At 34.0% G+C, this 19,178-nt stretch overlaps 1 long non-coding RNA gene across 2 annotated transcripts; it reads left to right on the plus strand.

The window, feature by feature from the left end:
- Window positions 1-2,980: 2,980 nt before the first annotated feature.
- LOC140883582 (uncharacterized) lies at window positions 2,981-17,704 on the plus strand. Of its 2 annotated transcripts, none has more exons than XR_012150423.1 (6): window positions 2,981-3,408; window positions 3,513-3,536; window positions 4,200-4,248; window positions 4,364-4,496; window positions 5,589-5,699; window positions 17,503-17,704. It is a non-coding gene; the product is annotated as an uncharacterized lncRNA (long non-coding RNA). The 2 variants fall into 2 exon arrangements; XR_012150422.1 differs by lacking the exon at window positions 17,503-17,704 and adding an exon at window positions 14,014-14,835.
- Window positions 17,705-19,178: the final 1,474 nt, after the last annotated feature.

Genomic DNA, 19,178 nt, shown 5'->3' on the forward strand with positions numbered 1-19,178 from the left:
GAATAAGTGCCTATGTTTTTTATTTTAAAATAAAAAATTAAATTTAGAATTTAGAAGTTGACTTTCCAACTTCACCGCTTAAGCTTTTATAATAAATATTTTTTATGATTTTATAATTAAATAAATTAGGTTTAAAATTTAGATGTTGACCTTCTAATTATTTTTTAAAATAATAATTATGTTTTAAAAGGTACGTTTTTTTTTGTATTTTTCCTCCGTCGCCGAAACTGGAGGGAGCAGCAAAATTTTGCTTATTTGCAGTGTTCTAAAAAGCACGCTTAAGCGGCGATTAAGCGTGATAAAAGTAAAACATACCTAAAAAGCTCTGCTTTCGAGAAAAGCGGAACAAAAAAAAGTCAACCATAGTTGAGAACGATAAAAATATATATTAGAGTGTTACTTTTTAAATGAACGAAAGTATGTTTTAAATATATTTTTAGTTTTTTAGATAATTTTGTTAATTTAGGTTGGAAGTTATTTATATGATCATTAATAGGTGCTAAGTGGGCGAACACTTAGTATCAAATAAATAAAAAAATCGAAGTTACAGTTGAGAACGATATAAATGAATGTTTGTTTGTTACTTTTTAAAAGAACAAAAGTATGTTACATTTAATACATTAAATTAACATATTTTAGATTTTATTAAATTATTTGGAAAAATTAACATTTTAGTCTTGTATGTTGGCTTCATTTTGGTTTTGGTCCTGTATATTGGCTTGTTTTGGAAAAGATCCTGTAACTTTGTTTTTATTTTGGATTTAGTCCTACATGTTGATTGTTTTGGTTTTGTTCTTATAAGTTGACTTAATTTTTTATTTTGGTCCTATACAAAGTTATGTTTTGAAAAAAAAGTATATGAATTTGGATTTTTTTTGGATTTTGTCATATTAGTTGACTTGTTTTTTTATTTTGGTCATGGAAAAGATACGATTTTGACCAAATTAAGCTCGGTTAAGTTAGAATAAACGCCTATATTTTTTATTTTAAAATAATAAATTAAATTTAGAATTTAAAAGTTGACTTTCCAACTTCACCGCTTAAGCTTTTATAATAAATATTTTTTTATGATTTTATAATTAAATAAATTAGGTTTAAAATTTAGATGTTGACCTTCTAATTATTTTTTAAAATAATAATTATGTTCTCAAAGGTACAATAACTTGGTTTTTTTTTTGTACTTTTCCTCCGTCGCCGAAACTGGAGGGAGCAACAAAATTTTTGCTTATTTGCAGTGTTCTAAAAAGCACGCTTAAGCAGCGATTAAGCGTGATAAAAGTGAAACATACCTAAAAAAACTCTGCTTTCGAGAAAAGCGGAACAAAAAAAGTCAACCATAGTTGAGAACGATAAAAAAATATATTAGAGTGTTACTTTTTAAAAGAACGAAAGTATGTTTTAAATATATTTTTAGTTTTTTAGCTAATTTTGTTAATTTAGGTTGGAACTTATTTATTTATATGATCATTAATAGGTGCTAAGTGGGCGAACACTTAGTGCCAAATAAATAAAAAAATCGAAGTTACAGTTGAGAACGATATAAATGAATGTTTGTTTGTTACTTTTTAAAAGAACAAAAGTATATTACATTTAATACATTAAATTAAAATATTTTAGATTTTATTAAATTATTTAGATTAAAAAAAGTTTAAGCGTAAAAAAATATATTTTTATTAGTTAGTTGTAATTATCTCAAACCAATAAGCAAATAAAACATGAAAGAATAAAAAATATTTATTACAAAAATAATTAAAAATAAAATTCTAAATTTCAAAATATGATAACATACAGGATGAAAACCAAAAAACAAACCAACTTACAGGACCAAAACCAAAATAAGCCAACATATAGGACTAAATCCAAAAATAAAAATCGAGTTACAGGATCTTTTCCAAAACAAGCCAACATACAGGATCAAAACCAAAAAGAAGCCAACATACAGGACCAAAATGCTAATTTTCTCAAATTATTTAGATTAAAAAAAGTATAAGCGTAAAAAAATATTTTTTTTATTAGTTAGTTGTAATTATCTCAAACCAATAAACAGATAAAACATGAAAGAATAAAAAATATTTATTACAAAAATAATTAGAGATCAACTTCTAAATTCCAAAACATAATAACATACATGACGAAAACCAAAAAACAAACCAACTTACAAGACCAAAACTAAAATAATCCAACATATAGGACTAAATCCAAAAACAAATTCGAGTTACATGATCTTTTTCAAAACAAGCCAACATACAAGATCAAAACAAAAAAGAATCCAACATACAGGACCAAAATGCTAATTTTCCCCAAAAAATATGAGTTTTCGCGGCACAATATTAATGACGCAAATTAAAAGCACATTGTTAATGTTATTATTTGCGGCATGCTTGTACATGCGTGCTCTTAATATTATTAGAGCTCGCACAAATAGCAACTTATAATAAAAGCACGCTGTAAATAATTGTTTTCGTAGCCAAAAAAAAAAGTGTTGTTGAAATGTTTTATTTACAATGTGTTTTTTTTTTTTGAGAAAATTTAAAACGTGTTTTTGAGTGCTGCAGCTGCTAATAATACTAAAATAAAATTGGCTCAATTTTCCAAATCCCATTCACGTCTGAGTGCGCTACTCTGTTTTTGTGCGTGGAGGAGCAATTTATTTTTTCATTCCAATTATTTAATAATTTATTTTTCACAAATTATTATTGCAATTTGCTCAAAAATCTCCAAATGCAAATATGTTTTGCTTTGAGGTCCCTAGTCAAAAAATATGGTACAAAACAATACAAGATGTAGTACAAAACCATACAAGATGTGGTATAAATTAAAAAAAATTGTGGTAGAAAAAAATGTCTAAAAAATGTAGAGCAAAACATGTTTGAATTGGTAATTTTTGAGCAATTTGTTCATTTTATTTAAACCTTTTTAAACCTTTATTATTAACACACGCACACATATACGTATACGTGCACTACAATTATATTAAAAAAAAGGCTAATAAAGCTTTCTTCCCTCACCATTTCCAACCGCCGAAATGCTGCCCATTTCCACCGGTAATTCAAATTTTTTAGGGGTTTGGTTTCTCACACTCTAAGCTTTCTTTCAAGCCTTGAATCGAAGATTTTGACCGAGGTTTTGTTTGGATCGAAGCTGTCTGGCGAGCTGCTGTTTGAGTGCTGTTTCTGTAGCACTTCTTTACCGATTTCTGTTATTTTCAGCTACTTAGAGGCTGTATTCGAATCTCAAAACCAAGTTGCACCAGCCCCTGTTCTTCCAGATCGTTCCAGTCACTTTCCGGCGAGATTTTCTCACCTACAAGCTGCTGTTCGGTTTGAAGATTACTTTTAGTTTCGAGTTGGGATGATTTTAAGCTCAATTCAAGCCTTTAATTCGAGTTTCCAGCTGGGTTTTCTTGAGGTATAGCAGGCTGCCCGAAAATGAATTTTGACGCGCTCGGATTTAATTCATTTTTGTTACAAGTATCGTAATATATTGATGTATTATTTGGGTTTATGTTGTAGGTTTTATCGGCAGACAAGTTCGAGGTATATTATGATGACCCTATAACCTAGTGTTGAACTAGTTGTGCAATATTTTGGATAAATGTACTATATTGCGATGATTATTTGACTATTTGATATGATTTTTAAGTTAGAAAAAATAGGAAGTCAAATAGTTAAAGATTTGAAAATAATTCGACTTTGAGAATTTTTAAGGGTTTAGAACGAAATTCTTAGAATATAATTGTTAAAGTTGAGATTTTGGGAAAAATAATTAAACTTTGAACATTTTGGAAATATAGTTGAATTATTTAAGTTATTGTTGTTGATGTTGGTGAATTTATTCGGTCTTGTGAATATTTAATCATTTTAGGCCGAGGATTTGGAATTAAAGTTGATAGTTCGTTGTGTTGTTGTTCAAATAGGTCGAGTTATTGTCGAAAAGTAGGTGTTTCTTGTTGGGCAGCATGAAAGATTTAGATATGGCTGATGCTTTCCATCCGCTTTCAATAATAGTTGATGTTAGGTCCCCTGTATTCATGTTGGTTAGAGAAAATTCAAAGATTATCGATATAGTTAATCTATAGTTTTATTAATTCGAAGAAATGTGAGCCTATAGTTACAACAAGGTGTGTATGTGTATTGCGTGGTTTCATTTGATCATTTCATTATCTTACAAAACTTAAGATACTTCGTTATTTCGCTTAGTTCTCGAAGCAATACGAGCTGGATTTCAGAGACAGTGGAGAAAGGGCAGGTCTTAAAATTCAAAGTTCGATGAAGAATTTCCAATTAACTTTTGAGATAGTCATTACAAGTTTTTCTTCAAGTCATTGGATTATTTGAAGAGACTGATCAAAATCTTATTTTAGTTGACATAGAGCCTAGAGGAATGGAAAACAAGCAAACAATCCTTCAAATTATAAGAGGGGCAAAGTCCAGAAGATATAGATGATACATTTTGTTGATCATGGTATTTAGAATGATATTTCTTCTACCTCTGAGGTAATCAAATCTAAACTCATTCTTGTAGAATAATAATTTTGGTGTTTGGGGTGCTATTTAATCACAATATTTTATTTTCCATATGTCCATTCTTGTGTGGTTTTCCTTAAATTTGATTTACTGGATCTTTATCTTCTCACATCAAGGCATAAGATGTTATTTTTTTTCCTTTATATCATGGTTCTAAATTTCGCTAGGCGCTAGTCGGGCGCCCGACCAGCGCCTAGCGCCTAGGCGGGGACTAGGCGCCGCTAGGCGGATTCCCCGGTATGAACAAAAATAATCATAAATCTCTTCAAAAAAATTTTCTAGCTCAAATTTTTATTACAGATTAATATATATCATTATTTTTCAAGATAGGGTAGACTTGAGTTTGCTTATTGGACTTTAGTTTAAGGCCTTTAAAAATTGGCTTTCATTTTTTATTGGGCTTTTAACTTTTTTAAGGTAGTTGGGCTTTTAACTAAAAGCCCAAAAACAAAACTTAAAAAACAAAACCTAAATAAAACGTCATCATTCTTCAGCCGCCTCTGCATCTTCTTCTTTCTTCTGCAGCTTTCTTCGCCTTTCTTCTTCTTCTTCCAAGAATTCTGCCGCCTACATCTTCTTCTGCAGCGCCTACGCCGCACAACCCGATTAGGCGGCGCCTAGGGCCGCTTACTGCCGCTTAAGCGGCCAGGATGCCTAGGGGGACCGATTACAACTTTTTCGGTGCGGCCGGCGGCCGCCTAGTGCATAGGCGGCGGCCTAGGCCGAGTTTTCGAACACTGCTTTATATTAGGAGCTGGAATCTTGTTACAAAGATGAACTGTTTTTCCCCATTTACAACTACTAGTTTAAATCAGTAAGGCAAAAATGACGATCATTTGTTCCTGTTATCCTGGAATAGAAGCATTGCTAATCTTCTCTATGTATATATTTTTCATTTTAACTGTTATTTAAAGGTGTACCTTGATGCCAAGGGAATTGATTTTTGTCATTGTTTTGCCGACTGGGTGAGAACCTTATCATTTTATCTCTTTGGTGTTTTAAAATCTATGCATTTTTCCATGTATTTTCCCTATTCTATTCTTTTCCTTTTATACATGCTAGGAACATTTCCAAAACTATATGGCCATCAATAATTCCAGCATAGAAGTATTGCAAGATCAGATATGGGTATCCATTCCTTGGCAGAAGCTGCAGGTTGGAAACATAGTCAAGGTAAGGTTTAGTTATTTATCTTCCTTCCATGTGCACTATATTTAACTGTTTTTGTTAAACCATGTAGATTCTGATTTTTTTTTTTTTACTTTTAAGTAGCTTCATATGTTCATTTCTCTGCTCTTGCTAGTAAGTTGGTAGCAATTCTCGGGTTACTAATGTTTGATAGTAGAACTACAGATTGTATGAGTCTGCTTAAATTTCTTAAGTAGTTTAGATTTTGAGATATTTACACATAGGTATGGAAAAACATGTATATTTGCACTTGAGTTACATTTTTGGCTTTTTGGTAGACGGTCTCTAGAAAATCAATCACTTAAATATTTTAAAAAAAATTAATTATGTTAAAATCTGTGACCACGGATTATTGGTTGTGCCTTGCTGGTTAATTAATATGTAATAAGTGTTATCAAGTTTTCAACAGCATGCACGCAGCAACCGAGACAATAGCGGGCCGATAGTTTGACTCTCTATCTTTAAGATAAATTTGCCCGCCTAGGTGCTCACGGGGTTGATCAATTGTCTCCCAAGATAGAATGCTATCTATCAACTTTGGTTAGTAGCACTACAAACCCGAAGCACTTTGAACACTTAAAAGTGTTTTTAGAAACTTAGACTCTAAATTCAGAAATATGAGTATGCAAGAGAGAAGAAGAGAGAATCAGAAAAATTGAGCGAGTTGAAATGAATGGGGAGAGGTCTATTTATAGACGTTGGAAGGCTGTCTCAGATAGTCGCACCACTTCGTTGAACTCATGGCCGAGGAGACGCACCACTTCAGACCGAAGAGACGCACACGTTCAGCCGAAAGAACGCATTGGGTAGGACCCAAAAGTTGCACTGATCCAGTCTGAAGCATTGCACTGATTCGGAAGCAAAAATAAAATATTTAATTGATTTTTGTCCAAAAAAGTTATATCATGTCAAAGCCCAGTCCACGCCCACGCCCCGGTCCGTGCCGAGCCGGCCAGGCGGGCGGACGGCGGCGCGTGCGTGTGGCTAATGGTTCGAACCTAGCATAGAGTAGGTCCGCTCCCCTTAACAAACATGGGTACCCCTTGGGGCTCCAACCCATTGTCTCAATTTAGGCTATATATTTAGACATTTATTCCCACATTTTATCAATGTGGGACAATTAGCATTTATCTCATTCACCACCAATTTTTCAACATTTGTCCAAACAAATTTTTCAACAATCCCTCACATGAATGTGATTTATGCGAATATGTATGCATATGCTAAAACAGAGTTTCTTGCGAAAAATTATTGCATGGGGAGAGGTAGCTTGCGGCTTTGAACCTTCCTTAGTGAAATACTATCGAATTTACTAGGCTGCCTAGTGAACGTGATGTCTTGAACTATTCAGCCGTTGATGTAAACCAAGACAACAGTATTCACATAATAATTTTTCTCACACTTTATTTGTTCTCATGGTTTTGTTCGTTTTGGCCCTGGACAACATCTTGGATTCTTAAGTGTTTCGTTGAAGCGGCCCGTCTTCACACTTGAATAGGTGACCTCCTATTATATGAGTATCCTGTCATACTCTATTTAAAGAAATATAGGAATCATTAAAAGTTTGTTAAAACTTAACCTCACTACTTGCACAGGTTGCACTTTTATCCTAGGAATAAGAATAGAACGAAGTTCTAAGTACAAGCGAACATTCATAACTTGATTTTCCCATTGAACCAAGATCTTGGGATCTCCAATCTACAAGGTTGGGTTTTCGCTATGAATATTCTTTAATTTTGTAGGTTTTAATCCCATTCCTCTTGATAAGCAGTTTACTTGATCTCTCCCTAAACCTTTTGTTAACGAATCCGCTAAGATATCTTTTGATTTTACATAATCAACTGCGATAACTCCATTTGAGATCAACTGCCTAATGGTATTATCTCTTCGACGTATGTGTCTTGACTTACCATTATACATACTACTTTGTGCCCTACCTATAGCCGACTGACTATCGCAATGTATCATTATTGCTGGCACTGATTTCGTCCAACACGGAATATCTTCTAGGAAATTACGAAGCCATTCCGCTTCTTCTCCCGCTTTGTCTAAAGCTATGAATTTCGATTCCATTGTTGAACGAGCTATACATGTTTGTTTAGAGGATTTTCACGACACAGCTCCTCCACCGATGGAGAACACATATCCACTTGTGGACTTAGAGTATTTTGTGTCGGATATCCAATTTGCATCACAGTATCCTTCTAGTACGGAAGGATATGTGGTATAATGTAATTCATAGTCCATTGAGTACTTTAAGTATTTAAATACTCTTTCTAACGCTTTCCAATGATCATGACTAGGATTACTTGTAAATCTACTCAATTTATTTATTGAGTATGCAATATCAGGACGAGTACAATTTGTAATATACATTAGACTCCCAATTATCCTTGCATATTGCTGTTGAGATACGGGTTCACCTCGATTTTTGAATAAATATAAACTTAAATCCACGGGTGATCTTAACGGTGTAACATCATACGCGTTGAATTTCCTAAGTACTTTTTCAATATAATGAGATTGTGTTAGGATAATTCCTTCAGGCGTTTTTACAATCTTAATTCCTAAGATAACGTCTGCTTTTCCCATATCTTTCATATCAAAATGTCTTGTCAACATTTTCTTAGTTTTCATGATGATATCATGATTACTACCCATTATGAGCATTTCGTCTACATATAGACAGACAATTACATACGAGTCATGTGTGCCTTTTACATAAACACATTTATAACACTCATTAGTCTTGAATCCATTTGACATCATTGTTTTGTCAAATTTTTCATGCCATTGTTTAGGAGCTTGTTTTAGCCCATACAATGATTTAATGAGTCGACACACTTTTCTTTCTTGACCGGGCGCAATGACTTCAGGTTGTGCCATATATATTTCTTTCTCTAACTCACAATTTAAAAAGGCCGTTTTTACATCCATTTGATGAATTTCGAGATTATTTAAAGCAACAATTGCTATAAGTACTCGAATAGACGTTATTCTCGTAATAGGTGAATATGTGTCGAAGAAATCCAACCCTTCTTTTTGTCTAAATCCTTTGACCACTAACATTGCTTTGTATTTTTCTACCGTTCCATCAGTTTTGTATTTTCTTTTTAAGATCCATTTGCATCCTAAAGGTTTGCTTCCCGGTGGGAGATCTACTAACTTTCAAGTATAATTTTGCATGATGAAATCTATTTCGCTTTTTATGGCCTCTTTCCAAAGTGGAGCACCAGGACTGGATAGCGCGTTACTTAAAGTCCTTGGATCATTTTCTATTGCATAACTAAGAAAATCAAGACCAAAAGTTTTAGCTATCTTAGCTCTCTTACTACGCCTTGGTTCTTCACTTTCATGAGTTTCCTCATTAGTGGATTCTTGAATTCTTTTGGGAGAGCTCTTTTCTTTTCCCTCTTTACAAGGAAAGACGTTCTCAAAAAATGCAGCATTCCTTGATTCAATAATCGTATTTTTATGTATATCTGGAATCACTGACTTGTGCACTAGGAATCTATATGCACTACTGTTGTTTGCATATCCAATAAAGATGCAATCTACAGTCTTGGGTCCAATCTTCATTTGTTTTGGCTTAGGTATTTCTACTTTCGCCAAACACCCCCACACTTTCAAGTATTTGTATGAGGGCTTATGTCCTTTCCACAATTCGTAAGGAGTTTCATTCTTCTTTTTATGTGAAATTTTGTTAAGAATATGATTTTCCGAAAGTATTGCTTCCCCCCACAAGTTTTGGGGTAGTCCAGAACTTATTAACATGACATTCATCATTTCTTTCAGAATACGGTTTTTTTTTTCGCAACACCATTAGATTGTGGTGAATAAGGAGCAGTTGTTTGATGAATAATACCAGATTCATTGCAAAATTCTTCAAACGGAGCAACATATTCACCTCCTCTATCACTACGAATTTTCTTGATTCGTTTGCCTAATTGATTTTCAACTTCATTCTTATAGGTCTTAAATGATTCAAGAGCTTCATCTTTGCTTCTTAAAAGAAACACATAACAGAATCTTGTGCAATCATCTATGAATGTAATAAAGTACTTTTTCCCACCTCTAGTTTGTACAAACTTTAAATCACAAACATCAGTGTGAATTAGTTCTAGAGGTATTGTACTTCTTTCCACTGTGTGAAAAAGTACTTTAGTTAATTTAGCTTCAACACATACTTCACATTTGTAGTTTGAATCAATCTTAGTTCTTGGAATAAGATTTAATTTTCCAAGTTTTCTCAAAGTGTTGAAGTTAACATGTCCTAATCTAGTATGCCATAAATTAGAACATTCAACCAAATAATTCAAAGCATTGACTTTATTACTTTCAAACTCGCGAAGTACAGTCATTACATTCATCTTGAACAGTCCCATTTCTATATATCATTTTCCTAGGAACTGTTCATTTTTCATGATTACAACTTTGCCGGCTTCAAACACTATTCTAAATCCGGCCTTGACCAGTCTAGATCCTGATACAAGATTCTTTCTTATGTCCGAAACATGGAGAACATCGATGAGAGTAAGCTCCTTTCCCGAAGTCATCTTGATCACCACTTTGCCTAAACCAACAATGTTGGAAGTTGCATTGTTACCCATATAGAGTTGTCTTCCACTTATAGGCGTATACTTCGAGAATAACTCCTTGTCAACACAAACATGTCGTGTTGCTCCAGTGTCGATATACCATTCTCTAGGATGATCAACCATGTTAGCCTCGAAGACTACTGCTGACAGATCTATCTCGGACAAATCAATAGGCATAGATTTGTGTTGGACCACATTTGCCCGGTACTGATTGTCCTTCTTCGGTAAGCGACAATCCTTGGCTTTGTGGTTCGTCTTCCCACAGTTCCAACAGATTCCTTTCCACTTCTTATTCTTCCCTTGCTTCACATCTTTTCCAAACTGTTTCCTTTTCTTCGTAGCGTTCGGCTCTATCAAGTTTGCCTTTGCTTCCATCGGCATCTTTCCAGTTTTGATCTCCGCTTTGCGATTGTCTTCCTCAATTCGCAGCCTAACGATCAAGTCCTCGAGCCCCATTTCTTTGCGTTTATGCTTCAAATAGTTTTTAAACTCCTTCCATAAAGGCGGTAGCTTTTCGATTAGCGCAGCAACTTGGAAGGATTCACTGATCATCATCCCTTCAGCCATTATGTCATTGAGGATGATTTGGAACTCTTGCACTTGGCTAATCACCGTCTTGGTATCAACCATCTTGAATTCGAGAAACTTTCCGACTACAAACTTCTTTGTGCCAGCATCCTCGGTCTTGTATTTTTTCTCCGAGGAATCCCACAATTCCTTAGCAGTTTTGGTTGCAGAGTATACGCTATACAACGTATTATCCAACCCATTCAGAATGTAGTTCCGGCACAAGAAGTCGCTGTGAGACCATGCATCGAAAGCATACCTTGCTTGTGTGTCAGCATCCGGTGCCGGAACAGCAACAACTTCCTTCAAAAACCTCGCAAGATGAAGTGTTGTGAGGTAAAACAACATCTTCTGCTGTCATGTTTTGAAGTCAGTACCGGAGAACTTCTCATGTTTCTCGGCATGTGTAGTAGAAGCAGGGGCCGTAGGTGGCGGCGGCGTAACATGTGGTGGTGGCGGCGTAACAGGGGGCGGTGGTGGGGGCATAACAGAAGGCGGCGTGACATTGGCAGATGGATCAGTAGCCATCATACAAAATTTGTCTTAAACTTGTTATCAAGTTTTCAACAGCATGCACGCAGCAACCGAGACAATAGCGGGCCGAGAGTTTGACTCTCTATCTTTAAGACAAATTTGCCCGCCTAGGTGCTCACGGGGTTGATCAAATTGTCTCCCAAGATAGAACGCTATCTATCAACTTCGGTTAGTAGCACTACAAACCCGAAGCACTTCGAACACTTAAAAGTGTTTTTAGAAACTCAGACTCTAAACTCAGAAATATGAGTATGCAAGAGAGAAGAAGAGAGAATCAGAAAAATTGAGCGAGTTGAAATGAATGGGGAGAGGTCTATTTATAGACGTTGGAATGCTGTCTCAGACAGTCGCACCACTTCGTTGAACTCATGGCCGAGGAGACGCACCACTTCGGACCGAAGAGACGCACACGTTCAGCCGAAAGAACGCACTGGTTAGGACCCAAAATTCGGACTGATCCAATCTGAAGTGTTGCACTGTTTCGAAAGCAAAAATAAAATATTTAATTGATTTTTGTCCAAAAACGTTATATCATGTCAAAGCCCAGCCCAGCCCAACCCAGCCCACGCCCCGGTCCATGCCGAGCCGAACCGAGTCGGCCGGTCGGACGGCGGCGGCGGCGCACGCGCGTGTGGCTAATGGTTCGAACCTAACATAGACTAGGTCCGCTCCCCTTAACAAACATGGATACCGGAAAGTTAGAATGTTTTTCTTGTTGAAGGTAAAACAAGATGGTTTTTTTTTTCTTTTTTTTTCTTTTTTTTTTTTCTCGTTATTTAGCTTGAAGCAATGATTTTTCCTCTTCATTTAGCTTATATTTACATTTAGGTTTCTTTTTCATTTGATATTATATTTAATCATTTTAATAACCTATTATTTACTTTACATTTCTGTTGCCTTACTTATGAAAGTATATAAATTTTATCTGCAATAACAAGCAGTAACAAGCAATACAAGCAATGAGCATTGGATTTCTATGAGGATGTGGATGTGGTGGTTGAAGGCAATGTTTTCATAACTGGACCGGTGATCGAATCGGTCTATCTTAAAAAAACGATCCAACCGGTTCGACCGTTTTAACCGGACGGTCGGACCGAAAAACCGTTTATATAATATAATATAATTAATAATATCTTTTAAATTTTAAAAATCTAAAAAATGTATATAAATAAACAAAAATATATTTATCATAGTTTAAAAAATAAAATAACTATATAAATATATTCAAAATATTAATTATAGTTATATATACTATATTTTTAAAAATAAATAAATTAATTAAAAAATATAATAATAAAAAAATAATATTTTTAACGAAGTACAAATTTCAAATAATTATGTGTATATATATAATAAAATATTAAATTAAGATTTTAAAATTAAAAAAAACAATTTAAAAAAAATAAAAAAAATTCGAAAACCGGTTCAACCTATTTTTTGGCCGGTTCTTGGCCGGTTCGACTGGTTCTGAGCGGTTGAACAGTTAAAATGGTTTTTAGGGGTATTCCGGACCGGACTAGTGACTGGTTCCCGGTCGAACCGGTCGAATCGGCCGGTCTGGTCCGGTTTTTAAAACACTGGTTGAAAGTGCTCTATGAACAAGTTTGCTATTTTTTTTGCTGGATAAATCGGGGAAAAAATTCGGTGCTACTTAAAGTTTTTGTTTGCCTGCCCCCGTATATATATATTCAAACTTTTTGTTAGAAAATATAGTTTCTCTCTCTTTTGTGGAGTTTCATAAAATGTAATTCATGACACGCTTTTTGTTGTGCACGTCAACTTCCTACAACGCGCATCGCAAGTTGCAAATGGTGCCCGACTTTCAACAACACGTAGTGCATGCTTTTATTAAGTTTAACGACGGCGTGCAGCGCACGCTGCGGATAGTGTCTCACTTCGACGACACGCAATGCACACCGTTATTAAATTTAATGAAGGCTTGTAGCGCACGTTGCGCATAATGATTCACTTTCGATGGCACACGGTGCATGCTGTTATTAAATTTAACGACGGCGTGCAACGCATACGATGAATAGTGCCTCACTTTCGACGGCACGTGGTGCACGTCGTTATTAAATTTAACGACGGCGTGCAGCGCAAGCTGCGGATAGTGCCTCACTTTCGATGGCACGTGGTGCTCGTCGTTATTAAATTTAACGATGGCGTGCAGTGCACGCTGCAGATAATGCCTCACTTTTAACGGCTTTTAACTTTGCAGCATGCACCGCATAGCAATCCGTGGCGCACATTGCACACCGCGAAAAGTACTTTTTCTTGTAGTGATATTGGGCAAATCCAAAGAAGGTTTTCCTGTACGTTCATCACAAAAGATTTCTAGATCCCAATAAACCCAATGCCAGATAGCTGCCAAAAAGCATAAGCCAGAAAATACAATATGTGCCCCTGCCACACCTTCGTAACTCCGAATCCCTAAAGGAAACAAGAGAAGGATAGCCTTAGAAAAACAACACTTATTTAATTAATGTTCACTCATTTTAATCAGGAATGAAACCAACAAAATTTTAGTTTATGTTGACCGAAAACTAAAGCAGCAGTTTTAGTCTAGTATGTTAATAGAATCACACAACATGATTTGACAGATTTGTGGCATCCGGAGCTGATAAGAGGGCGGAGAGTGATCGTCGATACCAAAATGTTGCACGAATAATGAGAGACTCCTGACAGGATTCTAGGCGAAGGAGACATGAATGAACCAATCCTATATCGAAATGAGATGATTTCTGATACTATGTAGGTATGAGATCGCACAACTGAAGGAGATTTTAAAGATTTGATAAATACTACTCATATTTAAAAAAAAACATAAACTGGGATATGCTCGAACTAGAGTCTAGGACACTCAAATATGGACTCATAAAATACTTGTGTATGTGTTTGATTATTTGAAATTACTTGCTCTTTCCTGACGTGAATTGCATGTTATTAAATATTCGACTAAAATAAGTTGGCAAAATTATCTCAGGATCTTCTTGATACAGATATATGTATAAAAAATGTGCATCTTTTTTTCGGAAGTTCATCACCTAAGAGCTCCAAAATTAAGTGTGCTTAACTGTGCTCTTCTACAAAAGAGAAGTAGCTTTAAAAAAAATTAAGATTGTTGCCTAGAGAAAGAGATGTTAAGACCATGAAAATGAGAGAATCCACGGATCTTAGCAAGCTGGAACTCAATGACTTGTTTGCCGATCTAAAAACATATGAATTTGAGCTAGAATTAGAAGTGGATAAGAACCTTCAACAATCCAGTCCACCAAAGCTCTTACCGCTGCTACGACTGTCACAACTATTATTGCTACTGAAGTAACTACTGAAAAAAATCAGTAACCACTACAAGAATAATGGTCTTTAATAACATACATAAATGTCTTTATATGGAACATTTAGTGACATTAAAATTTTGGTAACACTTACATTAAATGTTCTCAATTCTAATGTCGTCTTAGCCTTGATGACATTTATAATGTCTGCATAAGATATCAACACTGAGTTTACAAATGTTACGAATTAGAGATTTTAAGACAACATAAAATGTGAAGAAATTTTATTTTTAATGACACTTATGTGTGCTTTATACGTTTATTTCTAATGACATTAAAAATTGTCACTACAAGCAATTTATAAAGTCAATTTCAAATGTCATGTTAACTAGAATACTGAGACATATATAAATGTCACTTATTTAATTTATAGAAACATTGAAAAGTGTCATTATTTTCTGTTTATAAAGATATTTTGAAATGTCTTTTTATTAATTTCACAATAACATATATAATTTCTACGTATTATTTTTTATGCTTCATCAAGAGTCAAGACACCAAAAAAATTGTCATATCATGAAATAATTAGTTGTTTAATTTCACACCAAAATTTTCATCCATAGCAAATTAACTTAAAACATAAATAAAAACTTTAATTGAAACCAATATACAATACATGATAATCATATTTTCTTCCCAACTTACAAAATTTTTACATCTAAGTGGCTATGCCCCAAATCTATTTAATACATGATTTTATTGCATGCTTAACTGCAAAGTTATAAGCCGTCGAAAGTGAGGCACTATCCGTGACGTGCAGTGCACGTCGTCGTTAAATTTAATAACAGTGTGCACCGCATTCTGTCGAAAGTGAGGCACCACGCCGTCGTTAAATTTAATAGCAGTGTGCGCATGCCATCGAAAATGAGGCACTATCCGCAGCGTGTCGTCATTAAATTTAATAATGGCATGCACCGCATGCCGTCGAAAGTGATGTACTATTCGCAGCGTGCGCTGAACGCCGTCGTTAAATTTATTAACGTCATGCACCGCGTGCCTTCGAAAGTGAGGCACTATCCACAGCGTGCATCGTTCATATTATTAACGATGTGCATTGCACGTTGTTGCTAAGGTGTTTATATTAATTTTTTTACAGTGCACATTGTACGTTGCTGATAAGATTTTTTGAGGCATAAAAATTTTGTTGTTTTTTTTACGATATAAAAATTTCGTTATTGCGGTGTTTGTATAAAAAACTTTTTAGCTCCCAATGTGCATTGCAATTAATTAAGCCTATTAACCATTGAAAAACTAAAATCAAGTTTTAAAAAAATCATCACACGCCATCCAACCAATATCACCACATTTAAAGCAAAATAATAAAATAACCAAAAAAACAATTAAAAAATCTTCATTCTCATTAATTCAATAAGAAAAGTAATGTAATGAACTAAAAAAATACTAAGTAATATGATTTTTTTTCTGCAAAAATGTCCTTAACTCTAGAATGAATAGGATTTGTATCAGTAACACAAAATAATAAATTTAGAAAACTATGCTACTGTGCTTCCTACTGCATCATCGATAAAAATAATTTCAGAATTCGGTCGAATTAGGTCTACCTGCTCTACAAGAACTCTATCAACCCAAAATTTCCAACAGGATCCATCGAGAGGTACATGACGCACTTTTACTGCTGGATCTGTAGATGTTATTCGCCCTTTTGCAACAACTCCGTCACCACACCAATTTAGCAACTTACATTTAGTATTTTCAGGAATATCTCATTCTTCCAATTTGACTGCATATAAACGATATAAATTATTAGTTCTACCGTGTGTACTTTAATAAAAAAATTTGGTTTATATAACATACAATTTGAAGACAGTTACCTGAGTTGCAACTTGATTTTGGTTAAAATTATCAACATTACTAATTTTTTGGCCAATATCATTTCCAAAACCGCTACCACCAACACTAGAAACCTGCATATTAAAATAAAACCCAAACATACAAGTTTCAGAAACCACATGAAAATCGAAGAAAATACAATAACTACAAGTTTTATGTGAAGTTCAACTTCGAAAAATCATATAAATTACATTTTACATCCAAATGGCTTGTAAATAATGACACTTCAAAGAAATACAATCATTCTAAATATTGCTGAAATAAATTCAGTATACTAAAAGAATGCTGAAATAAAATCAGTATACTACAGAACCGGAAGCAGCAATGTCACAGAAATTCCAAATTCGTCACTCGATAGTGTAAAAATCAAATGTAATTCATCTTTAATCCAAAACAAGTTCTGTAAATTGGAAATGAAAGCTAACTCAATTTTCTACATTTTATCTTCTTAAATATTTTTCAAATAAGATCATTCAATATGCCTATTTCTATATGCAAGAACACACATAAAACTCAAGTGCAATGTTTCATGTATTTTTGAGCAGTTTCAGAAAAATGCTCATATAACTTTCGATTTTAAACCAAATAATCTAATTCTAGCACCAAATTGAAGCCTAACAACAAAGCTACAACTTTCATTCATAGTGTATCTTCAAAATCCAAAAGGCTATCAATCAAGAAACACGATTTTCAAATCATGTTAATAGCACTGTTTGAATTCCAAAAATTCATGAACATCAACGCAACATCAATCTTATTTTATCTAACTTCATTTAATTACTAACCTTTTCTTGCTCATTTTGCTGCTTCATATTTTGGAAAAACATGGACACCATTTCATGCATTTTTTGTTATTCATAGTGCTTTAAAGTTGTTTCATTGTTTCATTTTGTTGCGCAGATGCTCTAACTTTTGATGATGTAACTCCAAAGCCCATTCCACGCACTCTACCTCTTGTTTTCTTTCCAAAAACAATGCTAATTGCATCATCAACAATGTTAGTAGTGTTATGATATTCGGGTGCACATTGTTCTATTTATTTCTACAAATAACAAATAAATAATATTTTTAGAAAATAACAAATTTAGGTTGACCATTAGCAAATGACAGAATTGATTTTATTACCATTTTATTTTCCAACATCGTCACTAAAAGGTTGCCCATTTTTTTTCGTATGACCTTCCACCCATACCTTTATTCTTGTAATTGGTGCATCTGCATGACTTGTAGAATATGAGACATACACATATATATATATATATATATATATATGCATTAGAAGCATAATTCAAAAAATGTATCATTATTTATGCAAGAAAACTTTAAAAAGAACTTTCATAGAGTTTTTCAAATATTATATTTACCATAATTTGAGCCAAACAGACATAACCTCTTCTGCTCATTGTGTGGTTGTAAAATTGCTTCTCCTTCATTGCCATAAATTTTGCACATTTTTTTCTGAGAATAAAAAGTACATACATCAATGTATAATTGATTGTCTAAATAAATAAATAACCAACCATACACAGTCCACACATGACTTATATATTTTAGTGAATAATCTGGTGAGTACGATGAGAAAATCAGCACGAGTAAAGATGAGATCACTTTGATTAGCGATGGAAATTTTTTTATCATCATATATGCAAGTGGCAGAATGGATAACATACAATATGCCAAGAAAAATAGAAAAAGGAACTCGTATATCACATAAAAACTGTCCAACAAATTCAGTGAAATCAAATACAACGAGATTGAGAGAGAATGGATATAACACACAACCTGTACAGATGTATATAACATATACATGATCAAGTACTTGAGAAATACTTGAATTCTAGGGGATAATGTTCAATGACAGACAAAAGATGAATATGTAACCCATCACCAAAAGCCTAAATTAAAGCAAGATGCTACAAAAGTGAAAGTTTCCAAGTTCATATGTACCACAAGGGAGAATTTTAGTAGAAAATTAGGGAAAAAATAATGAATCGATACGCAATAAAAAAAACATACAAAATGGTGGTGATGCTTCCGGACGAGCAGATTGATTTGGGGACATAGGACTCATCCCCGATGCCAGAGGATTCACTCCTGGAATTCGATGCTTTCTTCATCTAACTTGCCCGATTTTTTATCCACCTCGATGAATTGTTCTTTCGAAACCTATATGTATATATTGAAACATTTACATCACAATCATTTAACCAAAATATTTGTGACAAATAAAAACGTAAGTTTCCAAACATATTAAACAAATTTTCATTAATTAATTGTATCCATCAGTATTGTATATATTAGTACTGTTAGCTATTATAACTCCAACTTTTTAATGGATCATATATACTTTCAAGTAAAATCGTACCTTCAAATTGTCGCGTGGCTTGTAACATGCAAAATCAACAAGGTAAATGGAACGAGGGAAGGGAGGAGGTAAACCGAAAGAGTGAACACAGAAACGACCGCAAAACCAATCACGGCGATGAGATCATATGTTTGTACCTTAACCAGTATTTGAACCGATGCTTCCCATTTGGGTTTTATGCATTTCAATTTCTGCTGATTTATTTGATTAT

The sequence above is a fragment of the Henckelia pumila genome, chromosome 2 (assembly GCF_033568475.1).
Source record: "Henckelia pumila isolate YLH828 chromosome 2, ASM3356847v2, whole genome shotgun sequence".
In the NCBI taxonomy this organism is placed as follows: Eukaryota; Viridiplantae; Streptophyta; class Magnoliopsida; order Lamiales; family Gesneriaceae; genus Henckelia; species Henckelia pumila.